The 22,123-nt window shown below is 42.2% G+C and overlaps 1 protein-coding gene across 1 annotated transcript in view; it reads left to right on the top strand.

Annotated features, from left to right (window-relative positions):
- SNTG2 (syntrophin gamma 2) overlaps positions 1 to 22,123 on the top strand; it is a 439,152-nt gene that overhangs the window by 399,761 nt on the left and 17,268 nt on the right. The gene's annotated exons all lie outside the window — the stretch shown is intronic.

Raw genomic sequence — 22,123 nt, 5'->3', positions numbered from 1 at the left:
ATCAGCCCCCAACACTAGATTGGGAGCCAATTTTTATCAAATCAGCTCTGCAAAAGGGCCTTCACTTCTTTGTCGCCCTGGGAATGACATCATTTCTAGTGTGACAAGGAAGTGCCCCAGAGCGTGGGTGCACTATGCACGTATGCAAGGTAAGTCCTCCAAATGCAAGGGCCCCCAGCCCCTCCTCCATCTCCCAGTTTGGGCTCTGGGGGAACTGACAACCCTATTTCTACCTGATATTAGTTTGGACACCGTAAGTCACCATCTACACATTACAGAGTCCTCATGTTTGTTGTAGAACAATATGAATACTTTGCATAACTTTGTGATGGGAGTTTTGTGCCTCTCAGACACACACTGGCCCTTTTCTCTTTGTAACTGAAGCAGGCAGGGAGAATCAGTTTTAGCATCTCTTCCCTGCTGTTTTCTCATCTGTAAACTATGCCATGGAGTCACTCTGTTGTGAACTCATGTGTAGCCCAGTCAGTAAAGTGATTTTTACAATGGAGCCAACAGCAACTCTACAGGGCAGTTTGCAGATGTGAAAATAGCAGGAGAGGGAGGCAAAAGCTGCTCCTCTATGCATGCTGTGGTTGCAAACAGAAAAGAGCTGCTATGGATCTGGGGAGGCACAAAACACCCATTGCATGTCTGATACAAAGTTCCCCAACAAACATGAGGACTTTGACATATATAGATGGAGCCTATGAGGCTACTTATCAAGTTCACCAACATTTGAACTATCCCAGCCTAGCTTCAAACCCAGAATGATAACAGCTGCTCTTTGCTTGTCCTTGTGAACAGATTTTATTTCCTCTCAGATATTTATTTGTAGAATAGTTACTTAGTATGTTTTGTATATTCATTTGGTACCAAACATTTTGGCAAAGCTCTTCTTTTGGAGCCAACGAACCTTTCAACTGAGTAAGTTAGCTGTGATTGATTGCAGGAACTTCTATGGATCAATGTAAACATGGTTTTTAATGCATTGGTTTCAAATTTGATGTTCTTTACATGTGAATGTTTAAATTTATGTCCCTAAACTTCTTAATATGAATTCTCATATAGAGCAGACACTGAGGTGGCTGTGTTATATCTGTAGCAATCTTGACTAATGTATCTTTCCTGTAATTTCATTGGCACAAATATCACTTCCCTGCAGGTCTATTTCAGAGTACTGTTGCTGATCTCATTTTCATGGCTTGTACTAATCATGTTCTTTTAACTGCCTCCCCGTTTGGGGCACATCAAATACTAAATTATATGCCCCTGCTGATGTTTTCCACTGTTGCATATTATTGTACAATCACCTAATGGTAGAACAAACTGTAAAGTAGCCTGTATAAAATAAAAGTGTTACAATTCTCTACACACTCATAAATGCTTTAGAAACATTAATATTAGTATGCTATAACAAAAAAGCCGCTGGTAATTTTATCAGTTCTCAACAAGTATGCGCGCGCGCGCGCGCACACACACACACACACACACACACACACACTCTTGAATAATTTTGAAGAAAATAATGTAATCATGGAGTTTCTGGATTAGGAGACCAATTGAATACAGTTTGTGGAATATTCTATGGGTGTGCATTACAAAATCCCAAGCTGTTGGGAATTTTGAGCTCTATCAGCTTTGGGTTGATACTGTTTTTCTGGAATGGTAACACAAATCTGGGATGCTTGGGAATTTCAAAAACCTTTCCCCCAAAAACCATGTTATTTTTTTACGTTCAGATATTTACCATCAGAAATTCAGCAAGCATCTTGTTTTCCTTTGATTCTACTGATTTCCCGGGCAATGGCTGGGAAAGGTGTCTCCCCATCCAGCATAAGCCAGGTGCAGGGCCCAACAGAGCTGTGGTTCTGGCTTGCTTCTTCTTCTTCCCTCCTTCCTTCCTTTTGGATTGGGACCCTTTTTACCTCTGTAAGTAGGATGGGTACAGAACAAGGATGGTATAAGAGCCAGTGTGGTGTAGTGGTTAGAATGTTGGACTGGGATCTGGGAGACCCAGATTTGCATTCATACTCTCCACTGGAGTCTGGCTGGGTGAGCTTGGACCAGTCACTCACTTAGCCCCATCTACTTCTCAGGGTTATTGTTGTGAAGAAAAAAAATGGAGGAGGGGAGAACAATTATGTAAGCCACTCTGGGTTCCTATTGAGAAAACAAGTGGGGTACAAATAATAAATAAACCTGAACTATATCATCAACTGATGGGATCAGAACATCCCAATACATTATTCCATATATGTGTTTTGGATTTGTTAGTGTAAGCTATTTCGGAAGCTGACAAGTAATTAATACCCTTTGTGGGGAAAAACTAACACTGCAATCTTATGCAGAGTTACTCCAGTCTAAACCCATTGACTTCAATGGGCTTAGACTGGAGTAGTTCTGCATAGTAATGCTGCACAGTAAAAGTCTTTTCAGCTATATAGATGCCCCTCGCAAGCTTACCCTGGAAGGGGGACGGGGTCATGAAAGTTACCACCCCTAGTTGTAGTCTCCAGCATCAAGTAAAAAGACGAATGTCATCTCTGCACATGGAAATTCCTTATTTAGCTATCATGGCTAATAGCCAAATTCATAGACCTCATGTCAATTGAAGACTACCTATTCTATTAAAACTATGTCAACTAAATCACTAGCTCATGAATTCTAAAAGTAGTGATATTGGGCTGAAACTGAAGGTCATTTTGGCTGATAGAAAGTACTTCTGCTAATAGAATAGAACTTTCCTGCCAGCTGCAGTAGCCCAATGAACCTCCAAAATGCTGATTCTGGGAAATAATGAAACCTCAGGAACAGGGGGGGGGGGGGGTCTGCAGGGGAAAGTGGAATCTGGCAAATATTTCTCACTTCTTCTGGTGGAAAACACATTTCAGATCAGCTGGATTGGTTACACCATTGTAGGTTTGGTTCACTAGCAGATACAGCACATCATCTCTACCGCATTACTGCTGGTACAGCAAATGTTAAATTTGAGCAGTAAATAAAGTAGCAATATACTTTTTTAAAAAAAGATATTCAATCATCTCTCTGGGAAAACAAAACAAAATAAAAACTCTCAATAACAGGCTCTATAAATTCAAGTGAGATATTAATAGCAGTTAAATTAGGCTAGATTTATGGGGTCATTAAAAGATAATTATCTGTTTGTTACCAGAAGAGTACCTTTAATTACACAATTAAAGCTGAGATTGTTTTCATTAGGTATAGTAACATATTACACTTCCAGTTTTCTTGGTCATTTTTTGTTATGTCATTAAATCCAATTCACATCTAATTTTAGAAACTCGCCATCTTAAGAGCTGCATGGATGTGTTACATATGCACCTATGGAAACATTAAGGGATTACATTGAGCTATTCATCAGTTGCAAAAACAATACACCAAAGAACAACATGTTTCCCTTTTGCTACCCACTAGTGCAAGACCTTCACCTGTCCTGTATGCATTTAACTCTAACATTAAACAATATCTATTACAGTATCACATGAAAATCCAGAGAGGTAGCCACGTTAGTCCATAGCAGCAAATTGGAATCAGTGGTATTTGCTATAACTTCAAAATAGTAGATATTTCCCCGCAGACACAGAGATCACAGATTCTACTGGTGACTTGTCATGTCACTGTGGGATAAATGTATTTTCTCCCAATATAAAAGTAGTGATCTCAATTCACTAAAGGTGGCCAAAAGGATGGTCAAGAAGACTATGCCATTGTGTCCTGTAACAGAAATATTCTTTAAGTATGCAAGCTCCAGTGTTAGATCAGGGTGTAGCGACGGTTAATTCAAAATATAGCATGCAGATGCACACCCCAAGTGAGCCTGCCGCCAGAGATACCATTAAGGGCTGGACTTTGGGGTGCAAGGCTAGAGCCATCAGCAGTATAGAGCACAAATGAAGAGGTGGGAGCTGAAGAATAGCTAGTGGAAGAAGAATATCATGTGGTGGCTGCAGGAGGATTAAATCAATTCATAATTTATCCTGCCTGCCTCTGCGTACTGACCCTGACCTTCCTTGGTGTTCTCTTATCCAAATACTGACCAGGCTGACCCTGCTTAGCTTCCAGGATCTGGAGAGACTGGGCTACCTGGGCCAGTCATCACTAGACCTGGCTAAAACATGGTGAAGCTTAAATATATACTTTGCTTGTTATCTAAACACTTTTTAAAGTTTGTTTTTAAAAGCTTCTAACTTGTCTTTCTCCCTAAAGGGATCCAAGGCAGCTTTAAAAAACCCAAGAATCTTAATAAAAAACAACTGACTAAAATGAGCTGAAACATCACAAAGATGACAAGGAAACCAACCTTCCTGTCAGATATGCAAGCAGGCACCAGTCCTGAGTTCACATCATTCAAATCTCAGCAGAACCACCAAGCTTTTTCTGAATTCTGGGAGATTTGAAGCAAAATACACAGCCTCTGTCAGCCTATTCCACAGCACCACAATCGACACAGAAAATACCCAAGAAATATATATCTACAAGTGGGGGACCCACAAGGCCTTGGTGGGGGGACATCTTATTTCCCACTATTTCCTGTTTCTTTTTCCTGAAAGCCCTCATAGGGTCTCTGCTTTTCCTGCTCCCTTTTCTCCTTTCCACCCCCATCCAATTTAGCTTTATCTGCCCCCCCTTTTCAGTTTTCCGGCCTTCCCTCCCAGGGAAAATTGAATAAAACAAAAAAGTCACATAAAAGACATAAAAACACAAAGAAGTCAAAATGGGGTGTACCTGCATATTCTTAGGATAAATGTATGCACTTGAGGGTAGTTGGACACAGTTATTCACAAAGTAACCCTGTCACAATTATGCTTGTAGCAATGTTTTTGCATGTGTGAGCCTGTACTGGAAAAAGGGTTTGGGGCATAGGACCTAGGCCTGATTAATAGACTGCAGATACATAGATAGGCCAGCCTAGCAGATAACTGAGCTGTAGCTAGGGTTGTTTAATTTGCATGTTTAGCAAAGGCCCATGGGGCATGTATATAAAAAAGAGGTCACCATGACTAGGTGGGGTGGTATAATACAGGAGTAGGCTAGCTGGAAAGACTGGAGGGAGGGACAGAAGAGAGCTGCCCCACTTCATCTTGCTAGGAGAAAAGGGGAACTGCTCCTAGGGCATCAAGCAAGCTCCAGGATTCAGATAGCATCTTCACAAACAGAGTCCTGCTGTGGCAAGGCCTTATGGATATTTTGGACACTGTTCCAGGCATAGCCTCTGGCCAAATCCACAGAACTGTCTGCGTACTTTACCAAGGGATTGTGAGTAGGACTTTGTGCTGGGTCACTGGTTACTGACCCAGTATTGATAACTTTGGGAATGTTTCATAGTTGTGTTTCAATAAATTGCATTTATATTTTGAATTGGTAAACATTGAACCTGGTCCTCTTGACTCTGGGGGTTACACATAGCTCTTCAAACTTAGTAGTCGCATAAGACATTGGATATAAAAATAATACCTACATTTCAACTGATGATACTTGGTATGTTCTAACAAAAGTTGTGGTATGTTGTAGTTCCATCTTATTACCATTTCAGAGAAAAATGGAAATAAGTATACAGGATAAGTATACAGGATACGTATACTTTTCCAGGAAAGTATACAGGAAATAAGTAATACATTTTCCAGTGTATTATTTTCAGCAAGATGCACGAAATCAACATGATTATGATCATAGAAGCTGAGTCTGAAATTGATTTACCCTCTGATCAAGCAGGCTTACTTTTAGCACTGTCTTTAACAGGTTTATAGAAAGCCAAGATGAGGAATCAGGTGTCTGATCAACATCTCCTTTGGTTAAAAACTTCTGTAAAAAACAAGAAGCAGACACACAGTCTATAGCAGGTCCATATACATTGGAGCCCTCAGGGAACTGTGACACCTTCTAGAAGAACACAGAAGGGTGTAGCAAATTCAGGGAATATTGGAGATAAGCCAGCTTTTCCAGTTCTGCTTCATTATTCTTCCATGCATCGGCTCTTCCCTGCATCTGCTCCATCTGTCTTCTGAATTTGTTTAGAATTTTATTTGTTTCAAAATTGGTGCATGCTCAGATTGCCTCCATTAATTTGCATTAGCTTTTATTTTCATTCTAAGTGACCCATGCATGTATACTGAAGAGTGGGGATGTATTTTATTTTATTTTTTAGTGTACAGTACTCCACATGAATACATGTCCTCATCAAAGAACAGATGACATAAATTATGAAGAGATGTTTATTAGGCATTGGATTTTAATGTGCATATTTGCTTATGCACATGCAGGGTTGCCAGATCCTTTCTGTATGGAGGGGGGGGACTTATAGGGTCATGGAGGGGCTCACCTTGCCAGCAACGTGCTGACATCACTCTCCATGTATCCATGCACCCAAATGCTAGAACATGCCAGCATCTGCCTGCAATATACTGACATCACTTCTGGGCACACAGGGAGTGATGTCAGTGCATCAGTATGCTGACAATCTCTCCTCCCACCCCCCGCCAGCTGAGTAGCTGTAGGAAGGAAGCCCCAGTTGGCAGTGGGATCCATGCCCCAAGCAGGTGGACAGTGAGCCTATGTACATGGCATATATATCTATTTGTTGTATTTTTACTCCATGCTTCCTCTGGGGAATTCAGGGTGACATGGCTTGTTCTCTCTTCTCTTGCATTCTGTTCTGATAACAACCCTGTAAGGTAGGTTAGGCTGAGAAAGAGTGACTGGCCCAAGGTTACCCCATAAGCTTCATGGCAATTTGAGATTTGGCTTACAGGAAGTGATGTACAAAGTGTCCTCCTCACTCGCCCCAAAAAACGTATGGTTTTTGTGTGTGTGTGTGTGACTTACTGGCAATATCTCAAGGAGTTTTGTGAGCATTCAAAGGAAAGAATATTTGGGGGGGGGTAAAGTACACCCATTCCCTTACCGTTACCTCAAGCAATAAAACCTACTTGTTCCTTTGAAAGAGGAAGGGCATAGCAACATAAGGGGTTGATAGGCACAGCAGGAACTTCTCCTGGGCCTCTCATGAAGTTTCAGTGATCGTTCCTGACCATCATTTTCTCCCAGGGCTTATGTGATTTACAGTTCTCCTGCAGTGTATAGGAAGGGGCTTTTCCTGCACATAGGAAACTCTGCTATCACCATCTGCACATACCCCCCTTTCTCTTTCGAAGATAAGTTTTGATGCTTGGAAAGGGATAAGAGGCAGAGAGGGCTGGTTATACACATCACTAGCTGAGGATTGAACACACCAACATACCTGAATGATTGTGCAGGTTATAGTCTGTGATTTCTTGAAAAAGATTTATGCTGAAATGGGATTTAAAGGCTCTAAATGACCCGTAGAACAGGATTTGATCACAGCTCTTCCTAAATCTGCTTGTATAACTATCTGACACCTTAAGAATTGAGTAGTTGATGAATCTATTCAATAAGGACTGAATGTACATGGACCTTAAGATTTATTGCCTTGGACCCTTTATGAACTGACTCAGCACTTTATTATTGTTGGAGCAATATGAATTGAATTCTTATGGAACTGTGCAATAGCTCATGTTTATTATGTTTAATGAGAACTGAAGCACATGCACTGTAGGAACAGCAATTAACTGTTATTTGAGACTTAGGGCAATTCCACATGTTCCGGCATAGCGCTATACTCATGGACTGAGAGCATCTTCCTGGCGCGATTTCTGATGTCATTGCTAGAGATGGGCACGATCGGCATTACGATAGGAAAATACCCCCGATAATGGCGTTCACGCCATCAGGACCCGGCTGATCGGTGCCGTCCACGGCAACAGATCCAGCAGTGGGGGGGGGGCGCACTTGTTCAGGGCTTGATCAGGTCGATCGGTATCTGATTGTGATCCAGACACTCTGGTACCAGCAATCTGTTGCCCTGGCAACGGAGCCAGGGGAATGCCTGAGCTGTGTTTCCCCTCCTTCTGTCGCCCTGGAAACCCAAATGGAAGCCCAGCTTTCCTTGATCAGCAGGGCTTCCTTCCAACCACGGCACAGCAACGCACTCACCGGTTGGGAGAAGAGACCCAGGGGAGGGAGGGGGAAGGGGGTGTTCTGTAGCCATGGGCACTCCAAACTTTTTTGCTTTTTAAAAAAATGGGGCTTTGTAGGAGGAATGGCTGTTTTTCTGTCTGTCACTCTCTGTTTTTAACCTGCTTTTAAAACACTGTATTTTGTGGGAAAACCTCATTCACGGCTGTGTGTGTTTAAAATATGCTTTTGGAAGTCTGGCTGCTTGCCAGACTTGTGAGGAGGAATGGAGGATTCTGTCCCTGCTTTTTTTTAAAAGCTGGCTGAACCATGTTGATGGGGTGCCTCTCTCTCTCTATTTGGAGAGGCAGGGACGGGTTAAAAACGTTTTTCCCCCTCTGCTCTAAGTGTGTGTGTGTGTGTGTGTGAATGTCCCCTCCCTGAGGGGAGGCGGCTCGTCACCGCCTCCCCATGCCCGCCGGGCCTGGCGGTCGCTGCCACCACCCACCTTCCCACATAGCTGGGAACAGCGGGGCGCCCCTCCGCTTTGGCCTCCCCGATCCACGGATCGGAAACGGGAGTTGATCGGTGTGGATCGGTGATTTGGGTTCGTCGCCAACACGGATCCACGATCAGCTTGATCGGTAATTTTTTTTGGATCGTGCCCACCTCTAGTCATTGCACCTTGAGAGCAGCATCGTGGTGCAATAATATCAGAAATCATGCCAGGAAGATGCTCTCAGACTGTGAGTATAGCACTATGCCGGGACATGCGGAATTGCCCTTATGTAATAATGGTTCTATGGTATATGCCACTTTAAGAGAGCAAATCCTTGTTGATTCAGTTATAGAGTACTTTGCTTGTTCATCCAAAATTTTGTGAATATATATGAATAATTGCTTTTCTGACTCTCGAGTAAATGATTCTGTGTATTATGTTTATTATTTGGTTATGATATATTTAGTAAGATTTCACGAATTGTGTTTGTGGTTATAGTGAGAGGGCAAATTCAGAGGAGGCCAGACTACAGATGGTACAACATTTTGAATTAGAGTGGGTGGGTAGCAAAGGGAGGGTCACCTTGCAAGGGAAGGGTGTGTATTACATCCTTTTAAAAAGTGTTATTCCTTTTGAGCTAGGGTCCCCAATCTTTTTGAACCGGCAAGCATCTTTGGAATTCTGTCGAAAGGTGATGGGCATAGCCACAAAATGGTTGCCATGAGATATGGAGCCAAGCAAAAAATGGCTGCCACAGCGGGCAGAGCCAAGCACAAAATACCAGAGACCAAAGTTATGTATAACTCTAATAGTAACTGTGAAATAATGGGAAGCTGAAGCAAGTATAAATTGCATGGTCAGTAATGTTATGCAGTGTGGGAATTGTGTCTCGAACAATGGCGGATTTCTAATTCACCAGTGACCAAAATAGATAATTCTAGGGATCCCCCATTCCCACCTTTTGCCTTCTAGTTACCACTTATCTGGCTGGTGGGGGAAAAGGCGGGGAATGGGTCACCCAGGCTCACTCCTGGAGCTGGTACAAAGATGTCACTCGCATCATTGCACCACCTCAGAAGCATGTGTGCATTTCACAGCGGGCCAATTTTGGCCCACTGTGAAATGCCCGCATGCTCCCCAACCTTTGCATGATGATGTCATCACACCAGTGCAGAACTGCATGCGTGCAAAGCATGGGTGTGAGGTGCATACCAGGGCAGCAGGAAGGTAAGTCCCAGGCCCTCCCACCGGGAAGGTAACAGGACCTGGCAACTGTAGATAATTCAGAAGCACAAAATCTGGAAATAAATTTGGAAGGACTGAATTTTGCAAGCATCCCTAGTGAGTCTGTAGCTATTTGGCCTTCATGCATCAACACAAACCATTCTAAAGGTTGATGAGACAGTCTGACTGATTGCTGCATTTGCAATATCTGAATTTTCCCTGAGGGCACCTTTGATAATGACCTTGGAAATGTTTTGCTTGGTTCACTTAGTATAAGTCATCTGAAGCCTTTTTAAAGGATCTCTCTGTGGTACATCAGCTCTGGTCTGGATATATAACTGGTCTGTCAAGGGCTGGAAACTGGAATTTAAACAAGACTGATGGTCATGCAGCACACTGGTTGCAGCTGTTGATTAAGAGAGACTAACAACATAGTAGTATGATAGCATAATAAAAATATGCAGTCATTAACACTCTAAATAAGGCTGTAACGCTTATTGAATATATTCTCTCAAATTAACAGCTCAGGCAAATTTCCCATAGGTTGGAAAACTAGCATAGTGATCCCCAGCCACAAAAAAGGAAACAAAACCAATCTGCATAATTATCGTCCCGTAAGTCTCCTTGATACCACATCAAAACTTTATTTGCTTCAAAAATTAGAAGACCGGGCAAATGATAACCATATTTTATATCCCCACCAAGCTGGATTTAGAAGAGGCCAAAGTACAGTGGACCACTGTCAAACACTTTACCAGTTAGCCCATTCCAGCATGAATGGTCCAACTAAAGCCTTGTATGCGGTTTTTGTTGATTTAGCTTCAGCCTTCAATTCCATTGATAGGACCCCATTTATGGGACAAGCTTGAGAAGACTAATATTGACAAGAGACTATTGTTCTTAATTCAGGAGTTATACACAGACATTTGCTAAAATCAAAGTGGACACTTTGGCTCACTAATGCGGGATATCCCTGTCAGCAAGGGAGTGAAGCAAGGGTGCGTTTTAGCCCCCCTACTTTTTAATTTATGTATTAATAACATTGTTCAGAGAATGTCAGGCCCTGAATTTACTACTCCCTCCTTAGATCAGCAAAAAATATCAATTTTACTATATGCAGATGATATGGTTTTGATCTCTTTAACCAGAATGGGACTGAAGAGGCTTTTGCACAGTCTAGGTGAATATTGTAAGGAAGAAAAACTTATAATTAATTACTCTAAAACCAAAGTTATGGTTTTTCAGAAACGGCCAAAAGTGTTTAAATGGAGCATACAAGGGACTCCAATAGACCAACGTAAATCATATAAATACCTAGGTTTAACTTTTAGCGAAACCCTCAAGTGGGATGTTCATCTAGAATCAGCTAAAGCATTAGCCCTTAAGACAATGGGAGTTGTAATGAGATTTTATTACACCAGGGGAGGTCTCCTCATAGACCCACCGTTGAAATTTTTTGTTAGTAAAATTATCTCCCAATTGCTGTATGGTATTGAGATCTGGGGGTGGAAAGAACAATTACTTCTAAAGTCAGAAAGAATCCAAAACCTCTTTATGAGGTGAATTCTGGCACTCCCCAAAGGGACACCAGCTGCCCATTTACGAGCTGAGTTGGGACTCCCTTCAGTGAGGGCTTGAGCCCACCTGATTGTGGGATTAGCAAATTTTAGTAAAAACCTTAAATCAATCATGTAATCGTAAATTTACACTAGTAAGAGACGCAAAATGTATTCTCTATGCATGTCTTAAATAACTAGTCCCCGCAGGGCCTCTCTGCCTACATACCAAAGAAGAGGGGAAAAGTTTAGCCTTCAGGAGATAGATAACTGGACATTCCTGTGATGCAGAGGCAGAAGTAGAGACAAAAGAAGAATTGTAAGTTCTCCCCCCCTCCCTTTGGTGTGTGTGTGTGCGTGCGATGCTGTCGCGAGAGTGAGAAATGGAGAATGGCCAATCTAAAGGTGTAAAAAAGATCAGATGCTTATTTTGAATGTGACTTTCATTTCTCCAAAATGATGTCATGAGCCCTTAAAAGTAGCATATGCTCCTTTGTTCTCTAGTACACTCTGAGCTCATTTTGTAGCTGGTACCCTATATTTGCAAATATACTCTGTTACAACAGCCCTTATCTGTCTCCTCTCGTTTGCTCAGCAGATTGAAGGGGCAAAGGAGAACGCACTTTTGTGCAACATGATGATTATAACCTTTTGGGGGGGAAACCAGCTAAAAACTCCTGTCTCATACAGTAAACTTAGTTTCCATCTACTGAATAACAAAGATAATGCTTGCCTTCAATTTATTAACTACATCATTGCCAGATATACTACCCCTGATGATTGCAGCCCTCAGGGAATAGCATTGATCTTCGCGATTGCGTCGTTAGAAAAGATGCCCTAATTGATGCTTCTCTGATTTCTCAATCAAGGTGTACCGGTGGCGGTACAACTGCAGGAATTCCTGAATGATGCTCTAGTCCTGGACCCATTCCAGTCTGGCTTCCGTCCTGGCCATGGGACGGAGACAGCCTTGGTTGCCCTCACAGACAACCTTCGCAGGCATCTGGATCGAGGCGGGTCAGCGCTGCTTGTGTTACTTGATCTCACAGCAGCGTTTGACACGGTTGACTATGATTTATTGGCCAGCCGCCTTGCCGACGTGGGGATTAGGGGGACAGTCTTACAGTGGCTGGTCTCCTTTCTCCAGGGTCGGGGACAGAGGGTGGCGCTCGGGGGAGATCTATCGGCCCGTCACCCTTTGGTGTGCGGGGTTCCCCAAGGGGCGATACTCTCCCCAATGTTATTTAACATCTATATGCGCCCCCTCGCCCAGTTGGTGCGGAGGTTTGGGCTGGGTTGTCATCAATACGCGGATGACACCCAACTTTTTCTGTTGATGGACGGCCGGCCAGACACGGCCCCAGACAATCTGGCCAGAGCTTTGGAGGCTGTGACGGCATGGTTGAAACAGAGCAGGCTGAAATTGAACCCAGTGAAGACGGAGGTCCTGCAGCTGGGACGGGGGCTGCCAGATGTTGGGATCCAGCTCCCTGCCCTGGATGGGACACCACTGGCAACTTTGCCAGTGGTAAAGAGTCTGGGTGTGTTCCTGGATGCCTCCCTATCGATGGAGGCCCAGGTCACGGCGGTTGCCAAGTCTGCATTTTTCCATCTTCGTCAGATCAGGCAACTTGCCCCCTACCTGACGCCCCAGGACCTGGCTACAGTGATCCATGCAACGGTCACCTCCAGGCTAGATTACTGTAACTCACTCTATGCTGGGCTACCCCTGGGCCTGGTCCGGAAACTACAACTGGTCCAGAATGCGGCGGCACGGGTCCTGACTGGTATACCTTACCAGTCACACATCACACCTGTCCTGCGCCAGCTGCACTGGCTTCCAGTTGAATTCCGAATCAGGTTCAAAGTGTTGGTTCTTACCTTTAAAGCCCTGAGTGGGTTGGGACCGGCATATCTTCGGGACCGCCTCTCCCTGTACGTTCCCCGGAGATCGCTCCGATCAGCGAATAAATATTTACTTGTGGTCCTCGGCCCTAAGGAAGCCCGCCTCGCTTCAACCAGGGCCAGGGCTTTTTCAGTCCTGGCCCCAGCCTGGTGGAATGCTCTGTCAATGGAAACCCGGGCCCAGCGGGACATATTATCGTTCCGCCGGGCCTGTAAGACAGAGCTGTTCCGCCAGGCGTTTGGTGATTGAAGGGGGCGGTGCCATGTCGGCCTCCCACCTTTGGGGTGGGGAAGGTTCTCCCCACCACTGCACCTTGTTAATTTGTTTTATTATTTGTATATTGATTTTAGTTTTTGTTTTTATCAATTTTAACTGTTCACCGCCCAGAGCCCCTGGGATGGGCGGTATATAAATTGAATAAATAAATAAATAAATAAAGGTTTGCCCCCTGGTTTAATATGATTAAAAAAGATCATTGTAAGGCCTCCTACTTAACTAACATAACTGTGTATAATCTTAGGAGGACCTTTACTTCATTGCGCTTTCAAACAATGCCTATGGAGATGCTAGTGGGTCGATATAAAAAGACGCCAGTTGACCAACACATCTGTATATGCGGTCATTCAGTGGAGGACCTCCCTCATTATATCCTGGCTTGCCCTCTATACGCAGAACCTAGGAATAAATTCCTGGCTAAGATCTTTTTTGCTCTATATCCCCTGTCTGACTCTAATAAGATTGTTACGATGCTCTCCGACAAGGATTCTTTTATTTCACTAAGATTGGCGCTTTTTGCTTTAGCTGCTAGGAAGATCAGAGCAAAGGAATCAGCCATTGATTTGCTGTGATTGCTTTTACAAGGTTTTATTAATTTTAAAGGTTTTTTAGTAGGGCGTTTTATGTGGTTTTGAAGTGTTTGATTACCTGATTATTTTGATAATGTATTATACTGATGTTTGAGAGTGTTTTGACATTGTGACAATGGCCATATACAATAAAACAAATCTGATCTGCTTATTTGAATATATACACCATAGAAATTTGAAAGAAGGGAGCTGAGAGAATGTTATGCCTTGTGTCTAATGTAGAACTGGATTCATGCCTGATAAAAATTAGACTGTTGCACAACTTTGGCTTTCATATGGTAGACTAGGTCCTAAGGAAGACTCTGCTTGAGCAGCATCTCCCCTACTCCCCCTACACATCAGTTTTAAAGAAAAAGAAATGCTAAAAAGAACCAAAAGGAGAAATATAGATATTTATTTATTTAACAGAATTTATATCCCACTTTTCTGCCCTCATAAGTGCCACCAAGATGGCTAACAAATTAAAACATACATAATAAAATCATATTTTAAAACAATTAAAACCAACCAAAACAACAACAACACACTGTTAAAAGAGTTAAAACCAGAACTAAAAAAACATACAAAAGTAGAAAAACATCAATTAGATCATTTAAAAGAATTAAAACATTGAGCATGAAGGTGAGATCACTGAGGAAAGCCAAACAAACCAAAAAAGTCTACACCTTCTGGTAGAAGACGGCAATGGAGAGGGACAGATGAATCGCCGTGGAGAGAGAGTTGGTGCCATGACCAAAAAGCCCTCTCCTGGGTTGCCACCCATCTAATCTCATAAAGCAGTAGCACCCAAGCAGGGCTTCTAAAGATGACTATAGTGTTCAAGTCGGTTCATAAGAGAGTAGGCAGTTTTTCAGGTCCGTTGGTCCCAAATCATATAGGGCTTTGAAGAGCAACAACACTAGCACCTTGAATTATGCCCAGAAACAAAATTGGAGACACTGTAGATTGACCAAGACTGGACTGATATGGTCCCTACGACCCACCCCAGTCATCATCCTTGCTGCAGCATTCTGCACCAAATGACACTTCTGAACACTTTTCAAGGGAAGCCCCAGAGAGAGCACATTGTAGTAATCTAATCTAGATGTAACCAAGGCATGCACCATAGCAGCCAGATCATTTCTAAGCTGGAAAGGTTGCCGCTGGCTAACCAGACAAAGCTGGTAAAAGGTACTCCCGGCCACAGCTGCCAACTGCTTATTCAGCAGTAGGCCTGGGTCCAACAGCACCCCCAAACTATGAACCACTTCCTACAAGGGAAGCAGAACCACATCTAGAATGGGTGAGACCTTAAAGCCAGGATCAGACCGTCTGCTCACCAGTAGTACTTCTGTCTTGTCGGGATTATGCTAATTTTCTTAACCATTAGACACGGTTAAATATCACAAATGGTTTCTATAAGAATGTAAGCACCACAATGATGGATCAGAACAATATTCCACCTATTCCAGCATCTTGATCCTACTTTTCTAGGAGTAAGCTCCATTGAGTAATCTGGGACTTACTTCTGAGTAGACCTGCTTAGGACAGCTCTGATAGTGGCTGGCTAGATACCCCAGAAGACACACAAGTAGGGCACAATAAGCCTTCTTTTGTTGTTGGCCTCAGCAACAGGCTCAGTAACTGGCTCTGAAGATGGAGGCTCCTTTTAACCATAATGGTTAACAGCTATTGATGGGCCTGCCTTCCATGAATGTGTCTAATCCCTTTAAAAAGCTTTTAAGCAAGTGGTCATCAATGGGTTTCATGGCTGAAGAGCGGACACAGTTTGTTTGGTTTAAGTTCTGTGTTGAAATTTACCCAAGAAGAAAAACCCTGTACAAAGATAAAATGTGTATATCTGAAACATAAGATATTTGGGGGGGGGGGGGGTTTGCTTCCCTCTGATTCAGAACTAAGTTAGTTTAATATTTAAACAATTACATTTGTAGCATTCAAATTTTATAACATAGTTTAAATTGTACAACATGGTTCTGTGAGAAAATTTAGGCATTTGCAAATGATGTAACATTCCACAGCTTTTAAAATTGCTATCCTTTTAGCAGAGCTTTATTAGTAGTTTACTGATAGCTCCTAAAAATGAGTGTCAGCTTAGCTGCATTTTGAATCAGCTTCATATCTAGAGATAGAAAATGGTAATACATTCATGGAGCATTAATTCCTGAGTGGATTTAATTCAAGAGTCTAAAAAATGTGTAGTTTTAAATTTAAATAATTTTGTTTAAATTTTAAAAAGAGAGAGAGGGAAACAGAGTTTCTGTGTACCTTAAACATTTTCACCCAGATTTTAGAAGATGGCAGCAAATTAACATTTTTAGTGGCATACAGGAGCTGCACAATTAATTCCCCAATTGTAATTCAGACTGAAGTAACATCTCCTTTAACAAAACAGGGAAGAAATTAAAAAATGATGGTAGATAAAAAGTGGATGAGTTTAAAAAAGAACAGGGAGATAAAATGATCAAGAAGATTGTTATCGCAAAATATATAGCTCATGTAACTTGTTGGAGGCTTAAAGCCAATCTGAGAATTTGTATCTATATTACTTTCTCAGCCCCAATTTGAATACTTGTCCTGATGGGGAAGTCTTATAGAGTAATCCTAAACAGAGTTACTCCATTCTATGCCCATTGAAGTCAGTGGGCTTAGACTTGAATAACTCTGTTTAGGATTGCACTGTTAGACTCTTGGATACTGCAATTTTGCATGCAAACACATACTAGGTTGTGGTTGCTTTAGGGAGTAGTCCTCCTGACTGTGGCACTTGTAGTTTGCATTGCAGTGATTTCACTGTTCTAGATCATGCAGCAGAGTAATGGTACTCATATTGCACCTTAAAAGTCTTTGACCAGGTTTCTATTTCAGTTGTGTCTCCCAGAGTGTTGTTTCCAGTGATCCTTTACCATGTTGTCTTCTTTTCAAGAAAAACCTAAGCGAAGTGGCTAGCCCAGATTTCTTTGTCTCTGTCCTGTCTCTTCTCCTTCCTCTTTTAATCATGATGTCGGTCTTCATGTTACCTCCCTTCACTTTTTCTCCTTTGTTCTAGTGTTTAATTTCCACAAATACAGCAGGGCAACCAAACCAGGATTGTATGAGGCTGCTCTCTCTCTCTCTCTCTCTCTCTCTCTCTCTCTCTCTCTCTCTCTCTCTCTCTCTCTCTCTGACTCACCCGACACCCCTTGGTGATCCTGGAGATCTCTTGGGTATAGGGCCATATTATTCATAAGGCTGACTAGGCTGAAGCCTAGGGGCCCTGCAGAGACTAGGGGCATGTCAATTTTTTTGGCCGAGGCACTGTTACCTGCACCCGAGGACTCCAATGGTTAAAGGCACTTTGCAGTCCGCACTGTAGCAATACGTGTATATATATTTATATATATTACTTTAATATATACAGGGCTTTTTTCTGGGAAAAGAGGTGGTAGAGCTCAGTGGTGGAACTCAAGACCGCACAATGACATCACTTTGGGTCAGCTGGAACAAGGGAAGAGTTTTTTAAAGTTAAAATTGCCCTCGGCAAAAATGGTCTCATGGCTGGTGGCCCCGCCCCCTGATCTCCAGACAGAAGGGAGTTTACATTGCCCTCTGCACCACTCAGCACGGGGGTCTGGAGATCAGGCGGCAGGGCCATGAGACCATTTTTAAAAGATGCTGGAACTCCATTCCACCATGTTCCCGCTGAAAAAAAAGCCCTGAATATATATATAAAACTTTAATGCCATATTACTTACCAATGCTAGAGGGAGCCAGAAATACCTGAAAGCCTAGGGGCCCGGCCATGGATTAATACGGCCCTGCCTGGATAGACTCCCCCCAGGCATCAGAATGGGCAAAGTATGGGAGGTGCAACACCTTGTTCATCCTTTAGCCCAAAGTTTGTGGTCTCTCAGACTGTAGGGTCACACCCAGCTTTCTCCATGGCCTATTCCAGGGGGCTCCCTTCTGTAGGCCTCAGCTCCCTCTTCTCTACACCCACCTGCCAAACCAGGCCCTTCTGGTGGGAAAGTGGAGAGAGCTCCTTTCAGCTGCCTTGCAGCTAAACCAATTTGCTGCCACCTGTAGCAGTTACAATAGGGTTGTCAGGGGTCTCAGGGGCCCAAGAGGGGGTACAGGGGGCTGGAGGCTGCCCCTCCACAGAGGAATCCTGGTGCATGCTGAGTGAAAATCGCCCCTTTGGAGGCAGTTTTCACTTCTTCTTTCAAATGGACAATGAGTGGGACAGAGGAGGGAGGAGTTTCCTTCCTCCTTCATGGTGATTTCAGTACAAGTTAGACAGTTTAACATAACAAAATACAAGTTATTAGAGTTTAAACTATCTGTACAAGTAAATGGTACAATAAAATCCTTGAATAAAATATATTTAAATTTTAATAAAATTCTTGTGGAAGCTAAAATCTTATAGGGACAGCCAGGATTAGTCTCTTCCTTACGTTTTTTGATAGAAAGATAAAAGTAGCCACCTTAAAAGTAACAGCTGCCAGTAAAAATGCATTTCTCCTCTGAACCAGAGATATTTGTGAGAAATGGATTCAGGAATTTATTTCTAATGAGCTCGTAATAGGGGCAGTATAAAATGTAGTGAAGGGTTGGTGATATCAGCCACTGCTCACTCCAGGGCCTTCTCAGTGCTGGCTCTCACTTGGCAGAGAAGCTTGCCCGTCAATGTTAGAAGGGCCTCCCACTGTTGGCTTTTAGGAAGCTCTGCAAAATCAAGCATTTTTCTAAATGTTCAGCCTTGTAGTTCTGTAGCAGGGGGTTATATTGTTTAGCAGTATTTATTGTTAATATTTCTGTATTTGTTTTAATTTGATTTCTAATCCACATTTGAGAGAAAGGTGGGCTAAAAATAACATGAAAATCATATAAGTCTCCATAAATGTTTTGGTTGAGCATTCTGTTGTTTTCTACCATGTACTGAAGGGTTTCAGGTATGAGTAAGTGCTGATCTTTTTATTTTTGAGGAAGAATCTAATATCTCTCCTCAACACTGTACAGATGTTCCACTGTTGTATCTACTTTCCAATGGAATGCTGACCTACTAACCTGCCGTCAATTTTTGGTCTTTATTATCTTGCCAGATGGCAAAAAGTATTTTATAACGTTTAAGGTATATGTGTGGTAAAATGTCTGACAAAGTGGTAATTAATATAGTCAGGTCAGACAAAGAGTCTTTCCTCTAGAGGCGGCTGAAACATTTCATTCTCTATATGATACAGAAATCAAATTGTCACAGATATAGTTAGAAATGCCCTCACTTGGATAGCCCAGGCAAGCCTGATTTCATCAGATCTCAGAAGCTAAGCAGCTTCTTGATTTTGGTTAGTAATTGGATGGTAGCATTCCAATGAAGACCAGGGTTGCAAAGGCAGGCAATGGCAAATCACCTCTGTTAGCCTCTTGCCTTAAAAACCCCACTAGGGGTCAAGTCAACTATGACTTGAAAGTACTCTCTACTACAATAGCTAGAAATATAGGGGGACTGTTGCTGGATTTGATTAAGAAGATCATAGAAAATGTCTTGCACATAAAAACAGGGCTGGCTTAGTCCGATTACTATACAAAGGAGGTCTAGAGGCCTAGGATACTCTTGGAGAAGGGTCTGAAACAAAGTGTAATATTTTGCATTTGAATAGTTTAGATTTTATTTCTGCTAGCTAATGCGGTTTTTTTTTTAATGTTGTTGCTGTTAGTTAAAATGCAGGCCTCTGAGGAAAGAAGGAGGAGTAAGGATCCTATTCCCCCAATGGGGGCGAGGAATCCCCCGCTTTCTCCCTCCACACTCCCCACCTCCATTTACCTGGCTGGCGGGGGGAAAGACTCAGGAACAGGCTTCCCATGTGCATTCCCAGGGCAGCACGACAACATCACTCCCAGGAGTAACGTCATCATGCCACCCTGAGAATGCTCCCACGCTTTGAAGTGAGCCGATTTTGCCCCCAAACAGACCCGCTGCAAAGTGTATGCACACCCCGTACATATGTGACTTCCTGAAAGTTACATCATTGCACTGGCATGGGGGCAACCATGTGCTTTGCACACACACAAGGAGCATCATGGGCCCAGTGAGGAGGTAAGTGCCAGGTCCCCTGCCTCCTGCCAGGAGGCTAAGGGGACCTGGTAACCCTAAGGAGGAGTGAAGTGAAATCTAATTGGTCAGTAGCTGCACCCTAGGGTGAACTGGAGTTTTAAGAGAGTGTGCTGAGAGAAAGTATTGATTCTGGCCTAGACAGGCGAGCTGTGTGCAGCCTGAGAGTATGTATGTGTTTCTGAGAGAATATATTGATTCTGGGCAAAGCAGGCAACCTGTGTGGAAGCCTGAAAGCAGTTTTATTCTAGATCACTCAGGCAATCTGTGTGAAACAGCCAAGCTTAAGAACTACTCTGAATCCTATACACTTATAAATACTCTGCAACCATTAAGCTTATGTACCTCCAAATAAAATCTACTTTTGTTTAAGAAAAAAAAGACTTTATTTTCCTCACAATGACCCTCATGTGCTGACTATTCTGTCACACTACCATATATAACCAAGCCTTCCTATATTACAAGTTACAACACAGAGATCTAAGGTTAAAGCCTTTGGTGGTAGCAAAAACCTTTTGAGGGAGTCAGGGAGGTGACAATGTACAGGCCAGACAAACACAGAAGGGATGGTATTCTTGAGGTAACAGCTTGGATAGAGAACACCTATGCTCTGTGTGAGTGGAAATATAAGGAGTGTTTATTAGGACCAGAGCCATCCTGAAGTATAAGTTTAAGGAGATGCTAGATTTAAGGTCTTAAAGCCAAAGGTACAAAGTTTAAAAGGTTTAAAAACAAGCAAACCTTTACAGGATGGATAAAAAATAAGCAAAAATGTTACAAGAGGGTATCAAAAGATAAGCAAAAACATTACACAAAGGAGTAACACAGTTGTGTGGCCTTTTGTAGATTAGAAGAGCCATCTAACCCATATCAATATATACAGTGGCCGTTTTCACATGTCTTTAAAATAGCACAATAGTCACAGAAGGCTGCCGGCTTCCTCATGCAATTTTTGACGCCATCCGTTTACAAATCGGACGCAGCCACGAAAGTGCCATCATCGCGGATGGAATAAAAAATTGCACAAGGAAGCCAGCAGTCTTCCATGAGTATATCACACTATTTTAAAGACATGTGAAAATGTTCAATGTGTTGAGGCCCAGAGCATCTGTGAATGGCTGGAATGTCCTACTTTATAGAAGTTGAAGATATAATTCAGGGATGGGTGTCTTGGTTAAGGGTCAAGTATGTATGAAAAAAATTGTAATAACAAATTTTACATAGACTTTGGTAAAATAACAAATAGCAAAAATGAACTAACAATTTATATACACTTTAAGAAGATGTTTCAAATATAGATAACCTTGTTTGATGTTTGAAGTCTTAAGATAATTAGTTTGCCATGAATATAAGCCCGTTTGAAGCGGGACAGTGAGGTATTGTTAGGAGATGATTTTGAAACTCTATAAATATGAGAAGCTGAATTGATCAGGAGTTTCTTCTTAGAAGGGGCTCTTTGCTGTGACCTGTTTATCTTTGGGTAAGATACTTTTTTGGACTCATGTAATTGTTCTTCATTAATGATGTATGTAGTTAGAATGGATGGTATGTTTTTTTGTTGATTGAGCTAATATTAAGAATGTTGAATGACCATGTTTTAATAATAAAGACTTAGAATGGTAGCAGAGATTCTGTAATTGTATTACTTGTGTACAGTACTTGATAATGAATCTAAAATGTTATTTTTGGTGTACCTCTTGCCAGGAGTTCAGTGATTTGATATAGGAAAGCTAACTAGATGCTTAGGGCTTCTTAAGGGTATGCCTATATTTTAATCAGGTCTGATCATCCAGAACAAAATTAATGCTATTTTTTATAATTGCAAAAAAAATTACACTGAAATATCAGGGAAAGGAAATTGTATTATTTTCTTTTATAAGGTATTATTGCCCCTGCATTGCCTTGAGCATCAGCATCATACACACAGACTTAGAAGGGTTGTAGAATGTGGAAATTGAAAGGAAACAGAAAAAGGAACTCTTTGATGACAAACGA

This window comes from Eublepharis macularius, chromosome 1 (genome assembly GCF_028583425.1).
Source record: "Eublepharis macularius isolate TG4126 chromosome 1, MPM_Emac_v1.0, whole genome shotgun sequence".
Taxonomy (NCBI): Eukaryota; Metazoa; Chordata; class Lepidosauria; order Squamata; family Eublepharidae; genus Eublepharis; species Eublepharis macularius.
Note: the sequence above shows the minus strand (reverse complement) of the source record. Positions and strands in the feature narration are given on the sequence as shown.